Here is a 21262-nt window from a genome sequence, read left to right as displayed (position 1 = left end):
TGCTAATATTAAGTGAATTTTTACCTCAAAACAAGCTAAATAATCTGCCAATGGGGTAAGCAAAAAAATATTGTTTTTCGATTTGTGTTAAGATTAATATTTTGCTTACCCCATTTGCAGATTATTTTGCTCGATTTAAGGAAAACTCACTTCATTTTGGCATATTATTTCTTAAAACAAGACAATATGTTTTGCTTGTCTAGAAGATGCTTCATGATTTAAGAATTTGTAGATATTTGGACTTGAAACAAGACAAAAAATCTAAGTTAGAAAAGCATTTTTTTTGCAGTGTACAATGTATTTAAAAGAAAAGCAAAGTGCAGTGGGCTCAAAATCTATTTGCGCTACAAACCAGCATATGTCATTCATTCATTTTATTTTATTTTCGGCTTAGTCCCTTTATTAATTTGGGTCGCCACAGCGGAATGAACCGCCAACTTATCCTGCATACTGCATACAAACTCCAGACAGAAATGCCAACTGACCCAGCCGAGGGTTGAACCAGCCACCTTCTTGCTGTGAGGCAATCACGCTACCCACTGTGCCACTGTGACACACACCAGCATATATATGATTATTGATGTTAAATAATGAGGTAGCTGAAACATTAAGCAGCATGATGGGCTATTTTTGTACAGTTATAACAACTGTTCGCTCTGTTTATTCACTATTCAGAAAGTACTGGGCAATGTTTTTTTAATAATAGCATGATATTGCTGTGGTTAATTGCAATTAATCGCATTCTTAAATGCAAAATTGAACAATGAATTCAAAAATAGTGTTTTAAAACCAGTGCAAGAACTTTTTACAGAGAGAATTACAGTGTGCTACAAAGTGTTTACTGCTTCCTACTAATCCGAGCAAGAGAAATCTTTACTTCATTTCTGAATGTTCATTCAGGCATCTGCACAATGCCACTGCCTACAGCGTAAGCATTATTAATATATGTGAAAAGCAAAAATAAGTATTTAGGTGACTAGATTCCGTGCAAAATCTTTGCAAATGCACATATTCATTCATTCATTCATTTTCTTTTCGGCTTAGTCCCTTTATTAATCCGGGGTCGCCACAGCGGAATGGACAGCCAACTTATCCAGCATGTGTTTTATGCAGTGGATGCCCTTCCAGCTTCAACCGATCACTGGAAAACACACTCATACACTCCCATTTGTACACTCCGCAGCCCAATTGTATTACAAATACATATAAAATGTATTTAAAAATTAAGAACTCTTGTGCCGTGAAGTAAAATATACAACTGTTTGTGGAAAGCATTGTCAATGCACCGCGATGCACCAAAATATTGAATTGAACTAAATTGATGGCATGATAATCGTAACCGAACCCAACCGTGAGACCAGTGTAGGTTCAATAATATAATATAATATAATATAATATAATATAATATAATATAATATAATATAATATAATATAATATAATATAATGTTTATATATAATATAATATAATATAAAGTAGGTAGTGCTGTCGCCTCACATCAAGAAGGTCGCTGGATCGCTGGTTCGAACCTCGGCTCAGTTGGCATTTCTGTGTAGAGTTTGCATGTTCTCCCTGCTGGATAAGTTGGCAGTTTATTCCACTGTGGCGACCCCAGATTAATAAAGGGACTAAGCCGACAAGAAAATGAATGAATGAATGAATAAATAATATAATATAATATATCATTTAATATAATCTATTTCCAGTGAATCTGCCACTTTTTTGCCTGACTTGTTCATTCATTCAATTTCTTTTCGGCTTAGTCCCATTATTAATTTGGGGTTGCCAAAGCGAAATGTACCACCAACTTATACAGCAAGTATTAGTGCACCTGATGCCCTTCAAGCCGCAACCCATCTCTGGGAATCATCCACAAACTCTAATTCACACACTTATACACTACGGACAATTTAGCTAACTCAATTCACCTGTACTGCATGTCTTTGTACTGTAGGGGAAACCGGAGCACCCGAAGGAAACCCTCGCGATTGAGGGAGATTATGTAAACTCTACACAGAAACACCAACTGACCCAGCCGAGGCTCAAACCAGCAACCTTCTTGCTGTGAGGCGACAGCACTACCTACTGCGCCACTGCGTCGCCCGCCTGACTAGTTGCTATAGGTAAATAGCTGAAATAACTAAACAGCAAATGTAAATGCTTGAAAATGCTTTTTTCTAATAAAACAGGCCTTAAACAAAGCATTTTTATCTCTCTCTATTACTAACTCTAGCTCTTCTTTCCTGCGTTCTTTCTCATAGTCATCAGGTAGCAATTTTACCTCTTTCTAATAGCATCACAGTGATACTTGTCCTCTTGAGCTGCTCATTTGTTCACTCTCTCTCTCCTTCATCTGTGACCTTCTCTTTTTCCTCCTCCTTCGTTCCGCTTTTCTCCTTCTACCTGACTTCCTCGCTTACAGAGCGCTGGTCTAGTTTTCACCATAATAACTTAACACTTCAGATCGCATTAGTCCGTGTCCCCACAACAAGGCAGCGTGACCTACGAAGTCAAAGAGCACACTCTTCTGTTTGCCTGTAGTAGCTATTTATCAAGACAGCCCAGGGCTTGCTATGATTCAGCCCAGAATAAATCCAGACCTGTAGCTGCAGCATCTCTGCAAATGTCACATGAACCTGCTGACATGTAAACTACGTAGTGGAGGATCTTGCTGGAATGTAGCTGTTATTAATTGTCAAATAATAATAATAATCATACATTTAAATTGTGTCATAACTTTTGTCATGCTGGGAGCTACTTCTGCTTCTAAGTTTACATTCATCCTAATATATTCATAATCATTCATTCGTTCATTTTCTTGTCAGCTTAGTCCCTTTTCTTAATCCGGGGTCGCCACAGCGGAATAAACCACCAACTTATCCAGCACGTTTTTACGCAGCGGATAAAAAAAACTAATAAACAAATAAATAAAAATGAATGTATATTTTTAGTGTACATTGGTAATCATACAAATTTCAACATAATATCGACCTCTGTATATTGCAACATGTCACTATATTAAAGTCTAATTGATGTCTCCCAACATTAGCATGCACAATACTACTAAATTTTTCGATTTCTTTGAAGAATCTGCTTTACTCAGTCAGTTTAAGTTCATTTTTATTGACTCAAAGGCTCAGCGCTGGCACTGCAGCTGCGTCTGAAGCCTGAGGAAGTCATTACAGGACCTGTGACCTCACTGCTGCAGCCCCTCCGACAGGCCACCCACCGGCATGATGTCATACTCCACATGTCAGGCCTCATCAGCGCTCGGCCGGCCATTGGAGACGATCGAGCAGCGCGGCACAAACCAGGAGGACGCCATTATGACAAAGACAATGTGTTAATATCAGACACGCTGCAACTGACAACAGCAGCTTTACACTGGCCCCGAGACACAATGTGTCAGAGTCCAAACACAGTGTGAGACAAAGTGCTGGGATTTTTTCCAAGTCATTTTTTGGAGAGCTTGGACATGTGTTGTGGGAAAAGGTGTACGACATGCTTGGTAATAGTGATACAAGTAAAGCCCAAAATGTGGTTTGATTTTTACAGTATGGTAGTGCACTGCTGAATCTTTCAAAGCAAAATATACTCCATTTTGAAAGCATACAGAATAGGGCTGCATGATTTATTCAAATGAAATTGAGATCGTGATTTAGCCAAAGTTGTGACTCTCATGCACATCTTGTCAGGGAAGCTCAGCTCTGTGGTCAGTATGAGTAGTCAATGTCAAAGACCAGAGGGCGCTCTTACATGGAAACTGCGAATATGCTGCAAAAAGTAGGCCCACACGGAATCTGCGCGCGCAGAAATCTGCAGATTTTTAGCCCAATATTGAGTCTATGTATTTACTTGTGTAAATTTAAATGTGTGTCAATTTATATTTAAGTTTTTTAATTAATTTCACTAATATTATTATGACATAATAACAGTAATACTATTTACTGTTATTAGATTTATTTACAATACAGTTTGTAAAGTATTATTTTCTGTCTTTTAGTAAATATATTGAGAGACTTGCTTTGTTTACCGACATAAATCAAATTGGATTTGCATTGTAAACAATAATTAAAAGTAAAAAAAAAAATATTCTATTTTATTTCATATATTATTAGTTATGATACTCCTAAAATTGTTCTGCATAAATTCACAGATTTTATTTATTTATTATTATTATTATTATTATTTTTTTTTTACAAAAAATCTTTAGAAAAAAATGTCTGGAGATTCTGTCTGGCCCTGGACATAGAAATCAGTCAGAGCAGTGGCAAAAACATGTTATTAAATGTGATATTTCATGTACTTTCAGATGTAATGTTAGCAGCGACACAGAGCCATAGTTCACTAAGAAGCAACGCAAACAGCTGTCAAATTGTAGAATGATTCTCTTTGATTTCAGGATTGCACAGATTAAATTGTCATTTTTTCCCCATAGCTTGTTGGTAAACTGTGGTTCTGTGTAAATGCTGCTCCATCTGAAAGCAGATGCTGGAAATTTACAGTCAAAATGCGAATGAAAATCACCTTTGATTAATTGTGCAGCCCTAAAACAGAACGAGACATTTCACACAGTACTAGAAGATTCATTCTTGTCCATTGTTTGCACTTTTTCTCTCCATAAGTTATCTATGGGATCACATTCCCGCCTAAAGTATCATGGTCAGAGATAAAAAAAAAAAGTGTAAATCGAAATATTGTGTGTAAAATTAAAACATGCAAAAGCAAAAACTGAATGTATGAGATAACGCAAAACATCTTTGTGAGGGAACACAGACTTTCAAAAATATGTTAACCTATCACTCATTATTTTTTCTTCCACCCATTTTTTTCTCCACCATCATGTCCCTTCCAGGTCTCCGTAACAGACCAAGGCACTGCAAATGGTATATATATATATATATATATATATATATATATATATATATATATATATATATATATATTTATATATATATATATATATATATATATATATATATATAAAACTTGCCTATGAATTGTCCAATTCATGAATGGTTTCTGTGAACAACTGTTAGGCCAAACTTTGTGCAGGGGTTCAGTTTGTAGTTGCTGGATGACTAAAGAAAGATTATCAAAATGATGCTGTAAAAACAGTACATTTATATTCAAAAATCACCCTTATCATGTATACCAATAACAGAAATAAGTGCAGTAGCAAAATATGCGGAAGAGCTAATATACTGTCTCACTATATTGTATTGTAATATAGAGAAGTTAAATGTTAAGGTTAAATAAAAAGTAACACAAAATATTTGTAAGAAATGGTTTAATAACAATATTTGGTAAAATAATATAACATGAATATAAACAATTGCAACATAATAAGGTAACACTTTATTTTGATGGTTCATTTGAGTATTAGTAGACTGTCTGCTTGATATCTGCTGATACTGCTCCTTCAACAGACATTTAACTGACTATAAATAACTTTGCAAATACATGAACCCTTACCCCAACCTAAATCTATTTATAATCTAATCAGAATTAGTTGGCATGTAGATGAAATGCAACTTAAGTTCATCAAACTGACCATCAAGAGAAAGTGTGACCCATAATATTAATTATATTAAGCTTAAATGTAAAAAGTTAACAGATAGAGATAATGGTGTGGTGGGATTTCCCACAAGGAAGGTAACTAATTTGACTTCAAAAATTATTTATTTATTTTTTAAAAATAAATAATCCAAAAGCATCCTTACCTCAAACACTTTTTTTTTTTTTGGAATCTACCAATCGCTCTGTTGTATGTCTCTATAGTAGTTACATACTGTATGCCTTCAGCATTCCTCACAAAGAAGGTAGGTATTTAAACTTTAAACATCCTGTTTGATTTATAAATAAATCAAGGCCATTATTACATCAGACACTTCTTTTGGAATATACTGATGGCTCTGATTTAGGTCTTTATACTAAGTAAACCTGAAATAGCAAACAGGTGTGACCAAAGACAAACCCCTTTAAATTCTTTATGTAATTTTAATGCTGTATCTATTGGTCTTTGAACTCTATGCATTTGTAATTTTTTATAAAAGAGGAGTGAGTGAAACCTTCTTTGGCAACATAAAAATATACTTTAGGGTTAAGACATCTCTATCATTATGAGATTATCTGAAAATATGAGGCACACTGTGAAATATGAAAGGCGTGGGGAAAAATACAGGAGTATTATTTGTGAAGCTATCATGAGCGTGAAAGGTCATACTGTTCAGTACTTGTGGGAGAAGTCTCGACTCCTACAAAATATTCACTGACTCACTTCACTGCCCACCTCTGTCTGTCTTTTTTCTATACTCCGTCTTGCTTTCTCTCTCCAAATCCTCTCCTATGTGATCTGATACACATGTCTACATGTGACTGCCAGGCTCCCAAGGGTAATGGAGTGGGGTCCGGGGTCTGCCAGCACTGAATCCAATATTTAAACTCATTTGTAGTCAATGTCACCACCCCTACATGTGCAGCAGTGCAAAGCAGCAGGAAAAACCCCTAGAACCAGTGCTACTTGCTTCAGCTTATAAACCAAAAACAGACCAAAAACAGACAAACATATAGCATGCCATGTAATATGTCAACATATATCATTCTGGTCATGGGTTTAATAAGACTTTATTTATTTTTATTAAGTTTCATTTGAGTAAATGTGTGTACCTTTGTGGGGACCCCAGAAGCAATTCCAGTAAATGTTGATCTTGTTGGGACAGTTTTTTTGTTAGGTCACATAAAGAAGAAGACTCACAAATCACACAGAATGAAGTTTTTTGAAAATCTAAAAAAAAAAAAAAAAAAAAAAGAAGGTTTGTTAACAATAATAATATTTTTTCATTGCTAAATTAAGCATTACATCATTTACAATTCAGTTTTTAAAAATATTATTCCGAATGTGTAAGTAAATGATTAATAAACTATTCAAATTAACATATATTTATCTTATTACTCAGGCATAAATTAATGGTTAATTTAAATGTTTTTAAAAGCTTTATTAACTCAACTTCGTCCAATTATATGACCTTATCTAAAGTCTGGACTATTTATGCTTTATAAATCCCTTATAAATGACAATTAAAAGCTCAGTTATATTCTAAACAGGAAAAAAAGATGAAAATAAATAATAAAATTTCTATTCATCTGAAGATTAAACATCTCTAAATAACATTAAAATGTTGTATCATGTTATTAAATTATTATATTGTTGTTGTTTTATCTAATTTCATGTTATATTTTGACACTACTGTTATTCAACTGCTTAAACTTTACAGTAATTAAATTTTTTAGATACGATTACAAAGATGTTTTTGACACTGAGCCTTTAATTGTCATTTATTAGGGATTTTTCTAAAGCATAAATATTCCTCGCTTTAGATTAGCTGACAAAACTGGATGAAGCTGAAAGCATTTATTAACATATAATAACATACAAATTATTGACTACATAATAAACTGTATTTGAATAATAAGGTATAAAATGTTAACTTGAATAGTTTATTAATCATTTACTAACTCATTCTGGATGATCTTTAAAAAAAGCCAATTTACTCTTAAATACAAATGATTTGTAAAAAATGCAATACTGAATTAATGAAAAATCAACCAATAACAAAGTATGAAAGAGCAACTATTAAGCAAATTTTAAATGTGCTTATAAGGTTAGAACAGAACATTTTTATCTGCAGTAACAAACTGTTTACTAATGGAGAGTTAATGATTAAATGATGAATAGTTTATTTGCTAACTGATTATTTGCTAATGCTACGATGATTCATAGTGTAGTTATAAAGTGTTACGGTAACACTTTAGAATAACTATCCGTTATAACTAGTTTATAGATCATTAATAAACTGTTAGTTAATGAGTTACAAATGACTTGTAAATAAAAGTTAATAGTTTGTTAATTATTTATAACTGTGCCTTATAGATAGCCAATAGATAATTTACAAGCTGTTAGTTAACAAGTTATAAATGGTTTGTTAACTGTATTTTAATTATTTATAACTATAACTAATACATTATTAATAGATCATGAACAAGCTGTTGGTAAATAACTTACTAAAGACTTGTTAAGTATCAGTTAATAATTTATATACATTATTGGGATGTTATTCTAAAGTTGCAAGTATTTTTCATTTATTAACTCTTAGTAAATGAGGAAACTTTCCAATAAAACACATAAGTTAATAGCTAACACTTAACTAGTATATTAACTCACACTTTACAGATCAGTTGTTCATCGTTTGTTAACCATCTAATAATACCAGTGAAACTTTTCTAATAAAATAATTTTGTATTTATTTTGTTTTCATGTTTAGCACAAAAAGTGCCCAAACCTCATGGGTTTGTATTCTGTTGTATACTGCTGTTCTGCCATGTAATGGCTATGTGTGTTTCTATACATTAAACAAAGCATTCAACATTTCATCAGTGGAGTTTCTTTGGTAAAATACAACACACAGAAAAGCCTATGAGTGGAATAAGGTTAAGATACAAATATTATATATTTTCAAATTTAAAATCAAATTTCTTAAGCTTGAACTTGTTCCATCCATTTGCTGTTTTACAAAGTTTCACTGGTATTAGTAGATGGTAAACAAACTATGAACAACTGATCTGTAAAGTGTGAGTTAATATACTAGTTAAGTGTTATTTATTAGCTTATGTATGTTTTTGGGCTGTTATTCTAAAGTTGCAACTATTCCTCATTTACTAAGAGTTAATAAATGATAAATAGTTGCAACTTTAGAATAACGTCCCAATAACAAATATAAACTGATACTTAACTGATTAACTGATACTTAACAAGTCTTTAGTAAGTAATTTACCAACAGCTTGTTCGTGACCTATTACTAATTTATTAGTTATAGTTATAAATCATTAAAATACAGTTAACAAGTCATTTATAACTTGTTAACTAACAGCTTGTAAATTATCTATTGGCTATCTATAAGGCACAGTTATAAATAATTAACAAACTATTAACTTTTATTTAACAAGTCATTTGTAACTCATTAAATAACAGTTTATTAACGATCTAATAACTAGTTATAACAGATAGTTATTCTAAAGTGTTACCAGTGTTACTTATGTTTCGTGTGAGAGATGGATTTAGGAGTAGGGTTGGAGTGTGTGTGTAACAAGTTAATAGCAGACTATAAAAGCAGCTCAAAAATTTGTTTTTGAAGTTATGGTTTTTAGTCACATGGCTGGCATGGAGGGCAAACCATAGAACAGCAGAACAGACATAACATGTTTCATTTGCTTCAAGCAACAGATTTGAGGGTAAAAACTAATAAAGTTATAGACTTAAACTACTGTATAACACACAAAAAAAGTACAATTTCAATATCAAACTCAATATACACCAATGGCTTTATAAATTATGCCAAATTATGCATTTTTTTTGGCATTTTGTTTAATCACTGCTTTTATTGTACACAGAATGATTAAAAGATCGTTACTGTAGCAAAACCATGGTGAATGGATGCTTACCAGTTTAACAAAAAATCAATAAAAATAAATAAAACAAATAACAGTCAAATTGTAGACAAAGTACAGATTTTATTAATGTTTTTATTTTATAACACTAAATAGGTTTTCTCCATCTCTTTTTGTTAAAATGTATCTGCTAAAATTCAGCTTTCTTGGTTCATTTATTGCAGATGTGCATATTTGTGTGAGTGTGTGTGCTTGTGTAAATATGTGTGTATATGTGTGCATGTTTGTGATGAGCGGGTCTCCGGAGGGCTGCTCTGCTCTTCGTCTGCTTCCTGGTGGCGTCTGGAACTTCAGGTTGTAGAGGCTCCAGGATCAGGTTCCCTCTGTAGCCATTGTCACTTGCATGGATTTGGCTAATTCATCTTGCTAATGGCAGACGGCTAAGTTGAGTGCTATTATTGTTCTTTACCTTCTCTTTTTTCCCCTCAATATGTTTCTACACAAGCCACTATATTTCACCTTATGTAATACATTTTGCACCATTGCTACCGAGAAAAAAAAGTTTTTAAGTAAACCTCAGCAATCTTAGCAAAACTTTTCAAGTGTCATTTAAAGCTGTTTGTGTGTGTAAACTCCAATAATTATCAAAGGATGTTTAAAGAGATTTTATTTCTAGATACTTCCGCAGGAACTGATGAGAATTAAAAATGCATGAGTAATAACCTTATCAGTATGTAAGCTTAATGTTGCCTTGCAGATAGTTACAAATAATCTTAAAGGTTATTTAGAGAGAGAAAGAGAGAAAAAACACCATCTGCTACTCTTTGAAATCTTAAATTTCTGAAAAAAAAAATCTATGAATATTTGGCTGGTGAAGCTTGCTTGTGGATGAACAGTAAACACATTACAATGTATTCAAAAGACAATTAAACACTTAAGTTATGTTCAGAGAAGACCGTGTATTTAATATTAGCTAACATTTCTACTGACTTTGAGAAATATTTCAGTCAAATTTTTCTATTAACCCCAATCTTAGACTCACCACAAACATGTAGGAGCATCCTTTATTGGAGTAAGGTCATTAATGGCTGTTTTTAGATTTTAGACAGCAAGATTTTTGATTGTTATCCTAATTTTGCTCAGTAATGTCAACTTATAATAATATTAATATTTTACATTATTTACAAATAATATGCTATTTTTATAATATGTTAATCTTTTAAAATGACAAACTTTTAGATGAAATCTGCAGCTCCCTCATCCTCCACAAACAGCGATGGTTCCAACCGAAGTCCAAATACCTGTAAGTACCAAAAAAACTCCTCAAAACAGAACATAAGCATTTAGTTGTTCATTTGGAATAATACCATGCTACGAAAATCATTTTGTTTCTTGTCCTCGGAGTCAGTAGAGGGTGCACATTCATGTTGCAATTGGTTATGCCTCTAACACATTACCCTGCATGTGCCTGTGCTTTGTTTCAAACAGAGGAAGCTGCACATGGGCAAAATGTGCACAATATACTGACACTGATGAGATGAAACTGTTGCGTAAAGTTCTTATATTTGTTTTATGTGTGCACATTAGTATTATTGTAGCTTGATAATATTCTGATTGAATTACTGAAGGCATATGGTCCATATTATGATCCAGATTTCTCTCTACCCGGCCACTTCTTCCAGCTTCTCCGGGGGATACAGAGGCAATCCCAGGTCAGCCGAGAGACATAGTCCCTCCAGCATGTCCTGGGTCTTCCCCGAGACTCCTCTTGGTGGGATATGCCTGGAACACCTCCCTAGGTAGGCGTCCAAGAGGGATCCAAAACTGATGCGGAGCCACCTCAGCTAACTTCTCTTGATGTGGAGGAGCAGCGGCTCTACTCCAAGCTCCTCCCGAGTGACAGAACTCCTCACCCTATCCATAAGGGTGCGCCCTGCCATTCTCCAAGGAAACTCAGTTCGGCAGCTTGTATCCGAGATCTTGTCCTTTCAGTCATGACCCAAAGCTCATGACCATAGGTGAGATTAGGAACGTAGATTGACCAGTAAATCGAAAGCTTTTTCTTTTGACTCAGCTCCTTTTTTACCACAACGGAACGGTACATCGACCGCATTACTGCTGCTGCTGCACTAATCTGTATGTCAATCTCACGTTATATAAATATTACGAACGTAAACATTAAGACTGATTTATAACTCTGCTGCAAGGACACGAGTATGCTCCTTCATGTGGATGCATAGGCCTCGCCGTGGCCGTTGCCGACACTAATGCGCACCTCTCAAAAAATGCAACTACAAGCCAATGATGCGTAGCGCAAGCTCTGTGATTGGAAACTTAGGTTGCGCTGATGAGTGTGGGAGTCAATAGAGAGTGTTTATAAGTGTTGAGTCCCAAGAACGAGGTCCAGATGGAAAGTTTTGTTTTGTGTTTACCTTATAATTAAAAGTTGTTGCATGTCCACCAGTTCCCGACTCAAAATGAGCGAGTTTGAGCTACTTCTACATTAAGGTAGTGCTCAGAAAAAACACAGAGGAACATAAAAAGCAACATGAAACATAAGTATAAAAACCTACTGCTAGCTAGTGTTTCGTTTTCGAAACTCAAACAGCACAAAGAAGTATAAATGCATAACAACGCACAAGGCTTGTGCTGAGGGTCATGCTGATCACTTAAAGCATAAGTATAAAGTAGGCTTAAGGTGAGCAGGTTATGTTGTAACCGCATGTCCTAACAACATGCTTCATGACGAGATACGCAGGGATAAGCAATTGGGCTGTTTGCACCAGACAAACACAACAGAAATGTAAAAACAATCCATTCAGAAGCACGGAATATGCACTTACGATATGGTAAGGTTTTAATCTATTTTATACATATTAAACCTCTTTAACATTATTGAATGTAGGCTACATGCTGAATCACTCATATGTGTTTAGTTCTAAAGTTCAATATCAAACGATTTATTTTGTTTTCCAGATCTGAAGGCTGATTTATTCTTCTGCGTCAAGCGCACGTGTATGCTCTGGCTCACATTGCATTTAACACTGACAAAAGCACATGATGTGTACCTGAGGTGGTCATATTTTCTGTTGTTTAGCTGCAAGAAATAAAAGCCATTTCTAATACGTATATCAACTCGAGCTGTTGGTTAGGACAAAAACAACTTTTAATATGGAAAATATTCCTTCTACCGAGTGCTATTGCTTTTATATAGAACATGGTGTAATCACTCGCTCCTGTCCTCAATCTGGCAATCTGTACTTGTGTTTGTTTTGATCCAGGAGTGCAATACCTAGTTCAACCACTGGGTGTCAAACTAACATACTGCATCTTTAATATAAAAACAGCTGCATTTCATTCCTTTCCATATCCTTTCCTATTCAACCTCTAAATCAGTCAATTCATAGTGGTGCTTGATTGTGGGAAGCTCCACAGTGATAAAGACACTGTTCCCCAATTTTTTTCTGTACACACAATTTGAAAAGAATCTAAAGTGGACACTTTAGGATTTGGGTGTTTAAACAAGCATGCACCCATAATGTAAACATGTCTGTCTTGTTGTGTTTTGGTTTAAACACAACACATCTGAATGTTGACAGGTATGGTTTTGATGCTGGTTTGCTGATTTATGCTAGTTTATCTTGGTCCTTTGCTCTTTCTTGCTGGTTCTTACTAGTGCTGACCAGCAAAACATTCCCTACATTCTGTTTTTTTTTTTTTTTTTTTCAGCAGTCTGTGCGGTGTGGACTGGCCTTTAGATTGCCTGTATAGTACTGCACGTTTAACAAAATGAACTCAGAAATGGTGCAGTTAAATGCTCTAGATTTAAGCTTGCGGGTATTTTTTTTAAAACAGGGGCCTTTTCCCTAAGGAGAACGCCAGTGAGTGACCTCTCGCTCGAGTCTATCACCGCAGAAGGTCGTCGCCGCACAAATGAAGAACATGAGAAGTGGTCCGGGGTCTAATCAAGTCCTCTGGCTGCACTCGCTGGGAGCAATTAAGCCTCCTCCGCTGCTCCGATTCCACCTAAGTAACCAGATATGCTCCATCGACATTATGAATCAAAAGGGTTTTATGAGATGGATAAAAGAGCCAGTCTCTCTGCCCTTTTAAAGACTTTCGATCACACATGCTTTGTCTAAAATGTAGGTTTGAGATTTGGCCGAGTGGATGATCATTGGCCAAGCTGGAAAAAAGCATAAATGAGGGTGCTACTTTGCAAGCGTCACACACGCACACGCTGTGGCAGTGAGGCTATAGAGAATGACAGGAGCGTGCAGATAAAATCTGAAAGGGATTGCAGAGATTGACTGGTTGCGCTTGCATGTCCCGCTCGCCAGCCTCTGTTTCTCTCAGTCTCAGGTTCACCACAGAAATTCATTACTATCATGGAGCGTCTGACACAAATGAAGTCCTGGCACTTGCAGCCTACCTTCTCAAACCACAATACTTTATCATCAGCCATCTTAGATTTGTTTCTCTGTCAGGGAGCCTGAGAGGAGAGAAGAGGGTCAGCTTCACCTTTTCTAAGGGGAAAATCTCAAAAACTAAGAAGAAAAAGTAAATAAGTATATTTGGTAACACTTCATAATAACATTAATAAACGTTAGTAAGCAGTTTATAAATCCAACTACAAATGCTGTATTCTTGACTTATAAGCACATTTATAATTTTAACTGTCATTTATAAGGGATTTATGAAGCATAAATAGTCCTGATTTTAGATTAGGTCAAAAACTGGATGATGTTGAGTTAATAAAACATTTATTAACATACAAAATAACTATTAATATATGTCTGAATAATAAGAATTGTACATGGTAATTTTAATTGTTTATTAATCATTTACTAACTCATTCTGAATTTTTAAAAAAGCAACCATATGCTTAAAAAACTGGTTTAATAATGCTATACTTAATTTAGTAAAGGAAAATAAATGATTAACAAAGTATGAAAGTACAATTATAAGGCACATTATAAATGTAGTCAAGTCAAGAATACAGCATTTGTAGCTGCAGTTATAAACTGCTTACTTACATTTATTAATGTAGAGTAAATTCTTAACAGATAATGATTTCACTATTTGCTAATGCTTAAAAAAATATTCATAGTGTGTAGTTATTATGAAGTATTACCAAATATTTTTCTGAAGTCAAATGCACACACTAAAAATGCTGGGTTATTTCAACCCAAATTTGGTTGACAAATCCAATTGTTGAGTTAAATTAGAGGAGTTGACCCAGCGACGACGACAGGGTTTGAGTATGGGGAGGAGCAGTTCCAGAAATCAGGTAAGAGAAAAACTGAATCCAAAAAATAAAACGAACAAGTGAATAACAGGGTGAGAATGTGTAAAATCCGAAAATTTGGTAAAAATCAGACGAGGGGTTTTCGTTGGTTGGGTTTGGTTGGTTGGGTTTAGGGAAGTGGGTGGGCGGGTCAATCAGTAAAATTGTTTGGGTTTAGGGAAGTAGGAGGGTGGGTCAGTTGATCGGCCAGTTACCCAGTCAATTACTCAGCCAGTCAGTCAGACAGACAGATGGACGGTCGACAACAGCCTCTGGTGGGTTTACGCGAGAACACTGGTTGTGCGAATGGCACTCGCAAGAGACATTTGAGATAAGAAAAAGCGCACACAGTGGCCTCCCATGGATTGGCGAAATAAAAAACTGCAAAAATATCTACCTCCCGGGACATATTTTGTGGTCTCCAGAAACATCCAGGGGACTACGTTTTCAGAATGAACCTGGGTTGCACACAGCTGATGCTGCTCAAGTACTGATTACAAACACACTTATATATATACAGGGCTGCTAACTTTTGACTTTAGTTTGGATTGAGAATTTATGCCCTGTCCCTATGCCCACAAGCCCAGCCCACACAAAAACCACACACCATTTATTTATAAATCTATAAATATTATATATTATTTTAATAAATACTATTTATTAAATATTTATTATAAATAAAAGAATTATTATTATTTTTATTAATTTCCAATTATTATTCTAAATTCTAAACAAATTAAATAAAAATCAATTCTAAACGGAACTGGAAAACAATGTAAAGACTGAAGTGATATGCTAAGATCATTTAAGATTTTTTTTTGCATAAACACATTATTTCATTAGAATGAAACTCTATTGACAATTGTATAGAACACAAAAAATATGTTTTATAGAAATGTCTGTTGTCTTAGACCTGACTCATGGCCGAGAATTAGGTTTATTAAGTCTAAACTCCAAATTGACCCTAGTGTATGTGTGCAAATGATAGTGTATTGATGTTTCCCAGTGATGGGTTTCAGCTGGAAGGGCATCCGCTGCGTAAAACATATGCTGGATAAGTTGGCGGTTCATTCCACTGTGGCAACCCCAGATTAATAAAGGGAACGAAAAGATTATTAATGAAGTCTTCCTGACCTCATCCCTCCTTTCTGCTTCATACAAAAAATCTATCAGGAGCCGTTAGTCAAAATAAGATTATCACATTGTTTAAACTTTAGACTTGCGAAACTCACTGCAGGCTGACACCTGTATCCTATATAAAGGGCATTAGCCCTGCCAAAAAAATGCACCCCCTCTGTAATATGCATCTATTAACTGAAATTCATTCAATCTTTTTAATAACACAGTGAACCCTTGCCTTACAGAAGACTGAGAGTCCTAATGAAAGTCTATGAAAGTGGTGCATTTTACGGCAGTGGTGAGTTTCTCGGCACAACACAATGCATAAGTGGCGTTGTGTATTTTTTTGACATGAATGTTAACAACAGGGATTCATGCCACAAGCGGGAACGTGAGCAGCGCGTCAGCGCAAGCAGGAGCAGCGTGAGAGGCGCGCGGGCATGCCATCTGCGCGCATGCGTCAGTTTGTTTTTGATTAGATGCCTTTCATCAGTCTTGATTCGGTTGCACACAGAAAATAACATCTTTATATAACGAAAAAAGTCTTTAAATCCGTCTTTATTAAAGCTAAAAAAAATTTTCATGGAGATGATTTTTCTGCGTGAGAAAATGGATGTGTGGCATGAGAGCGTGAGAATACTGTCAACTGCATGACTCTCACACGCCAAATGCATGAGAGTTGGAAGCTATGTATATTCGGCTCACTTTGAGACACTCATTGCTGAGTCTTGTTTACTGTTTAGTGACATTACAATGCGTTTCCTTTGTCTTGCTTTGCCGTGTTTTGATCCTCGCCCTATTTTGTTTGTTTATGTTGTATGCTGCCTGCCTTTTTGACCATCTGCTTGTTACTTTGACTACGATTCTGGATTGCCCGTATACATCTGATTGCTCCTGTGTTGACTGTTGCTTGCCTGACCATTCTTTTTAATAAACCCTGCGTTTGGACCCGCACCTCCGTTGTCAGCGTCACTTTCAATATTTCAATGTAAACTAAAATAATTTTAAGGGGTGCGCTTCATTTTTTAGTGCACTTAAATTATCTAAACAATACTGGGTAACAAAAGATATCTACATGGGCTAAGGTTAGGCTTGGTGTAAGTTCAGGGTTAGTACTGTCCCTTGTTATTACCCCAGTTACTGTGAACAAGTACTCTTGAAAAATTTGCATTCAAAATATGCTTGTGTTCTCAGCCTTCTCTCTTTTGTGTATTTTGTGTTGTGTAAATATGATCAAAATAAATATATAAAAACATTATTTTTTTAAGTAATGCACAATTTGGCAATGTTGTGTTTTATTTTGCATTTCTCCCTATTGACCTGTTTTTAATCAAATAATGCAGATACAATTCAATTGCCATAAAAAATATATTAGTAAGTAACTGTTCCTCAATCATCAGCCATGCATTGACTGTCTACATGTGCTGAAAACACACACTGCCATTGTCAAAACAACCAGTAGATCTCCATAACAAATGCATTAGATTTCCCCTCACGCAGATGCTCTACATGTATCTTTCAATGCATCTGCTATTCAAATGGGTGTGTATGTGTGCATGTGTGTGTGGTCCCCATAGCAGACACCAAAGGACAAATCAGGGACATCCATCACGAAAGGCCAAATTAGATATAGAGGAAACTCTGCATTCACCGTGCAGCTGCATGATGAATTCCCAAATAAACATGACACAATTAATCCTCAATCAACAGAACATTAATCCACTAGTCAATTACATATCAAAGTCCATAGGTATAGAACGTACATTTATTCATTCATTCATTCATTCCAGCACTGGAATGAGATCTTTTCTAATTGAAGAACATTCATTAGTCAAGATATATATTTTTTTTAAATATGGAATATAAAAATCTGTTTATGGAACTCAAACTTTATGTATAAATTATTATTAATATTTTTATTTAATATAATTTTTACATTTTGGTTCAGATTGTAAACATTTAGTGCTTTTATATTACACTGTAAAAAAAATATGTCATTTAAGGGTTTAATTCTGGCAGTTGGGGTCCCGGAAAAAAAAGTAAAATAACAGCCATTAAATTACAGAAATTTACCGTAAATTAACCGAGGTTGAATTACAGAAATTTACCAGAAATTTCAATTGAAGGAAATTTCTGTTATTTGATATCCGTAATTTTACAATATATTTCTGTAATTTAATGGGTTTTATTTTACATTTTTTTCTAGCACCCCAGCTCCCGGAAGAATACCGTAAAATTACAGATTTTTATTACAGTGTATATTTAATGCTTTCATTCAACATTATTATACTATATATATTCTACTCTTTTATGTGAAGCTGCTTTGGCACAATCTACATCGTAAAAGCGCTATACAAATAAAGGGGAATTTAATTGAAATATTAAAAGTACATGCTAAGCAATTGACATTTGTGATATTTCTAATGCGAATGTTTAAACACTATAAAAAAAAATATGCAGGGCTCCTTGTTGTTGCAACAAAAATCGATTGATTTAACTTAACAAATTTAAGTGTATTGAAGATAAAACAATGATGTTGTCCCCAGAAAAATTGTAAGAATTTTGTAGTTTCAGCTTTTTAAACATGCAGTTTGAACCAGCAGCACAATAATTGTTTTTGGAGTGTATGTTTGCTAGTTATTTTAAGTCTCTAAGGTATCTGCTTTTATTTTGGCATTTGGCAAAATCTATTTATGAAACTCAAACTTTATTTATGAATTATTATTTTTTTTAGCTAATATATTTTTAAAATGTCGGTTCAGATTTTAAATATTTAACCCATTTGTCCTAAAGAAAAAAAAAAATCGGTTTTATGCATGTAGCCTTGTTAATAGTGTCCTATATGAACATGTTTTGCATTTATTTTCTCCAAGTTTTTGATGTTTTTCAAGAAAATTGTATTTAAATATGCCGCAACTTAAGTTGCTAGTGAGCTTAAATGGGTTAATGCCTTCATCCAAATTCAGCACTAATTCCGTTCTTCGTGAATACTGTTTGTAAACAAAGACCAATCATTAGTCAAGATTCATTTTAACAAAAAAAATTGGTTCTTAATAATCCTTCAACTTTTAAGCAACTGTATTTATAAGCTCGTCAACTTGTCATTCAAGATGTTAATTTCAATCTTTTTTCAGTTTCCAAAAAAATAAGATTTTTGAGAAAAAGTTTTAGGATTTTTTTTTTCCATATACTGATACTGTAAACTTTATTGTCACCTTTTGGGGTGATTTGTTCAGCAGTGTATAGATTTACAACAAATATATCATACTTAATACAAACATTAAACAATATCAATAGTACTAAAATACAGCAACTGCCTCTTCCCATTAAAATTCAGCAAATCAATCGCACAAGGAACAAATAAAAATTTCAATCTGTTGATCCTTGCCAAGGGGACCCTATACCAAGATCATAGGGGAAATATTTGAAATGAATAGAGAAAGGGATATATCAGATGAGATGTAATCTGATGTGCTTTCTTTAACACCCGGCTTTCATACAAATAGGATAATCTAGAACTTTTACCCCTAACTGCAGGCATTTAAAACCTTAGACAGTAAGTTCTTCTGTTTTACTTTTAAATAAGCAAAACAAAAAAAAATCAATGAAAAGGTTCAAAGGAATTCTATATAGGCCTTATAAAATGACATTCCTATTAATAATAAACTTTGTAAATTTTCCCAGACAATAAAGTCTTTGTTGGCCTGTCCTACATAGTCTTTCCGTATTTTCATTCAAATTTAATTTATTATCAATAATAGTACTTAGGTACTTCTAACTTTCCTCCACATCTCCTTTGTTTTCTCTGGTTTAGACATAGACCAGCCTTTCGACCATTTTATAAACTACTCAACAACAAGTCCATGTTCTGCCTCCTCACCAACCAACAAACTTACTATAATAGGTGTCATCCTCAAACTTAAGAATGTACCAATTTTCAAAAGGGATTTTCAAAGGGGCACTCATTTGTGATGTAAAGCTGTATATAGCACTATATAAATCTAAGAAATTATTATTATTATTATTATTATTATTATTATTATTAAAGGAGAGGAGAAAGAAAACACCACTGTGGTGAGCCTATAGATGTAGTCATAGGAGCTGACTGAATACTGTTAGTATATAGTGGACTTCTATGGCGGTCAATAGTTTGAACTTCCAAATGCAGTTTCAGTGCAGCTTTAGTAAGTCCTAAATGTTCCCAACCAAGAAATAAATGTCTTAACTAGTCTTAAAGAGTTAAAAAGTATAAACAAGTTTTATCATTTTAAGAAAATTACCTGTTGTTATGCTATAAGACCCTTATTCCAAGGCTGGTACTTAATGTTATTTATGACTGAATTAACAAAGAGATGTGCATCTTGGATGACAAAGGGGTAAGGCATTTTTTATTCTAAATTCAACTAATCCTTTAATTATGTAAGTGCATGCATAAAAAAGTGCCTTCTTCCTCTCTCCCTATTTTTTTTTACCACATCATTCCATCCCCCTCTCCAGCAGAGCGACAGAGCGTGCTCCAAGTCCTGGACAGAGGAGAGGAGAAATATGAACGACAGAGCAGGTCAAACTAGCAGCCCCTCATTAAGGAAAGAAGGCGTCTGCTGTAGGAGGTTAATGGCCTCGTGTCCCCAGGCTGAGAGAAAGAGAGGGAGAGAGAGAGAGAACACCTGAATCCACATTACCCAGTGTGAATACTTCAAATAGGCACACAGGGGTCACTTTATCTAATACCAGAGTAAAATACCTCTGGTTCTGTCGTTTTAAACATTAAATGACATTGTGCACTGTATAAAAAGTATGTTTTTTTTGTTTTTGTTTATTTAGTGTATTACCTGCCATTCCTTGTTAAGAATACTATCATTTTTTTTACAGAAAGGAAACATATCACAAAAAAAAAACACATCAAAATCAGTATATTTTGTATTCACTGATTCTTGAAACAAGAGGAAAATCAGATTACATTTAAATGTTTATGTATCAAGGAATACATTTTAAGTTAATTTGTACGGCTGTGTTTGGGTTCCTACTCCCGCTTCTGTGATTTCTCACAAAATAAATGTTTATTTATTTGTTTGTATGTTTGTTTTATTTACTACTTTTACTTAAGAAGGGTCACCACCAAATAAGTGTAATGAAAATCACAATATTGTGTCAGAAACGTATTATTAATATTAACAAATGCAAATTTCACTTCACTAAATGAAAAAAATTAGACTACAAGATGGTTTCAAACTTCCAACTCCCTTAAATGAACTGTCACAACAGTTAGCCAGTTTGATTGTGCACTGTAAATGCGAATAGTATTCCTTACTATCAAAATTCTAGTGTGTTTACTTAATTTTAAGCTAATTGTTGAGTTTACTAGAAATGCATTAGTGTTGCTGACATAGTAAGGTATAAAGTTCCCATA

At 34.3% G+C, this 21262-nt stretch overlaps 1 long non-coding RNA gene across 2 annotated transcripts in view; it reads right to left on the bottom strand.

Moving 5' to 3' along the window:
- Positions 1 to 10197: 10197 nt before the first annotated feature.
- The window catches only part of LOC141375664 (uncharacterized), a 47918-nt gene continuing 36853 nt past the window's right edge, over positions 10198 to 21262 (bottom strand). Inside the window, exon 3 of one of the 2 annotated variants that reach the window (XR_015498227.1) lies at positions 10198 to 10747. This is a non-coding gene — a long non-coding RNA (uncharacterized LOC141375664). Of the gene's footprint in view, positions 10748 to 20215; positions 20486 to 21262 lie in introns of those variants that run through there. The other variant, XR_015498228.1, reaches the window with a different exon arrangement.

Source organism: Danio rerio, chromosome 8 (assembly GCF_052040795.2).
Source record: "Danio rerio strain M-AB ecotype USA chromosome 8, GRCz13ab, whole genome shotgun sequence".
NCBI lineage: Eukaryota > Metazoa > Chordata > Actinopteri > Cypriniformes > Danionidae > Danio > Danio rerio.
This window is presented reverse-complemented; position numbering and strand designations above follow the sequence as displayed.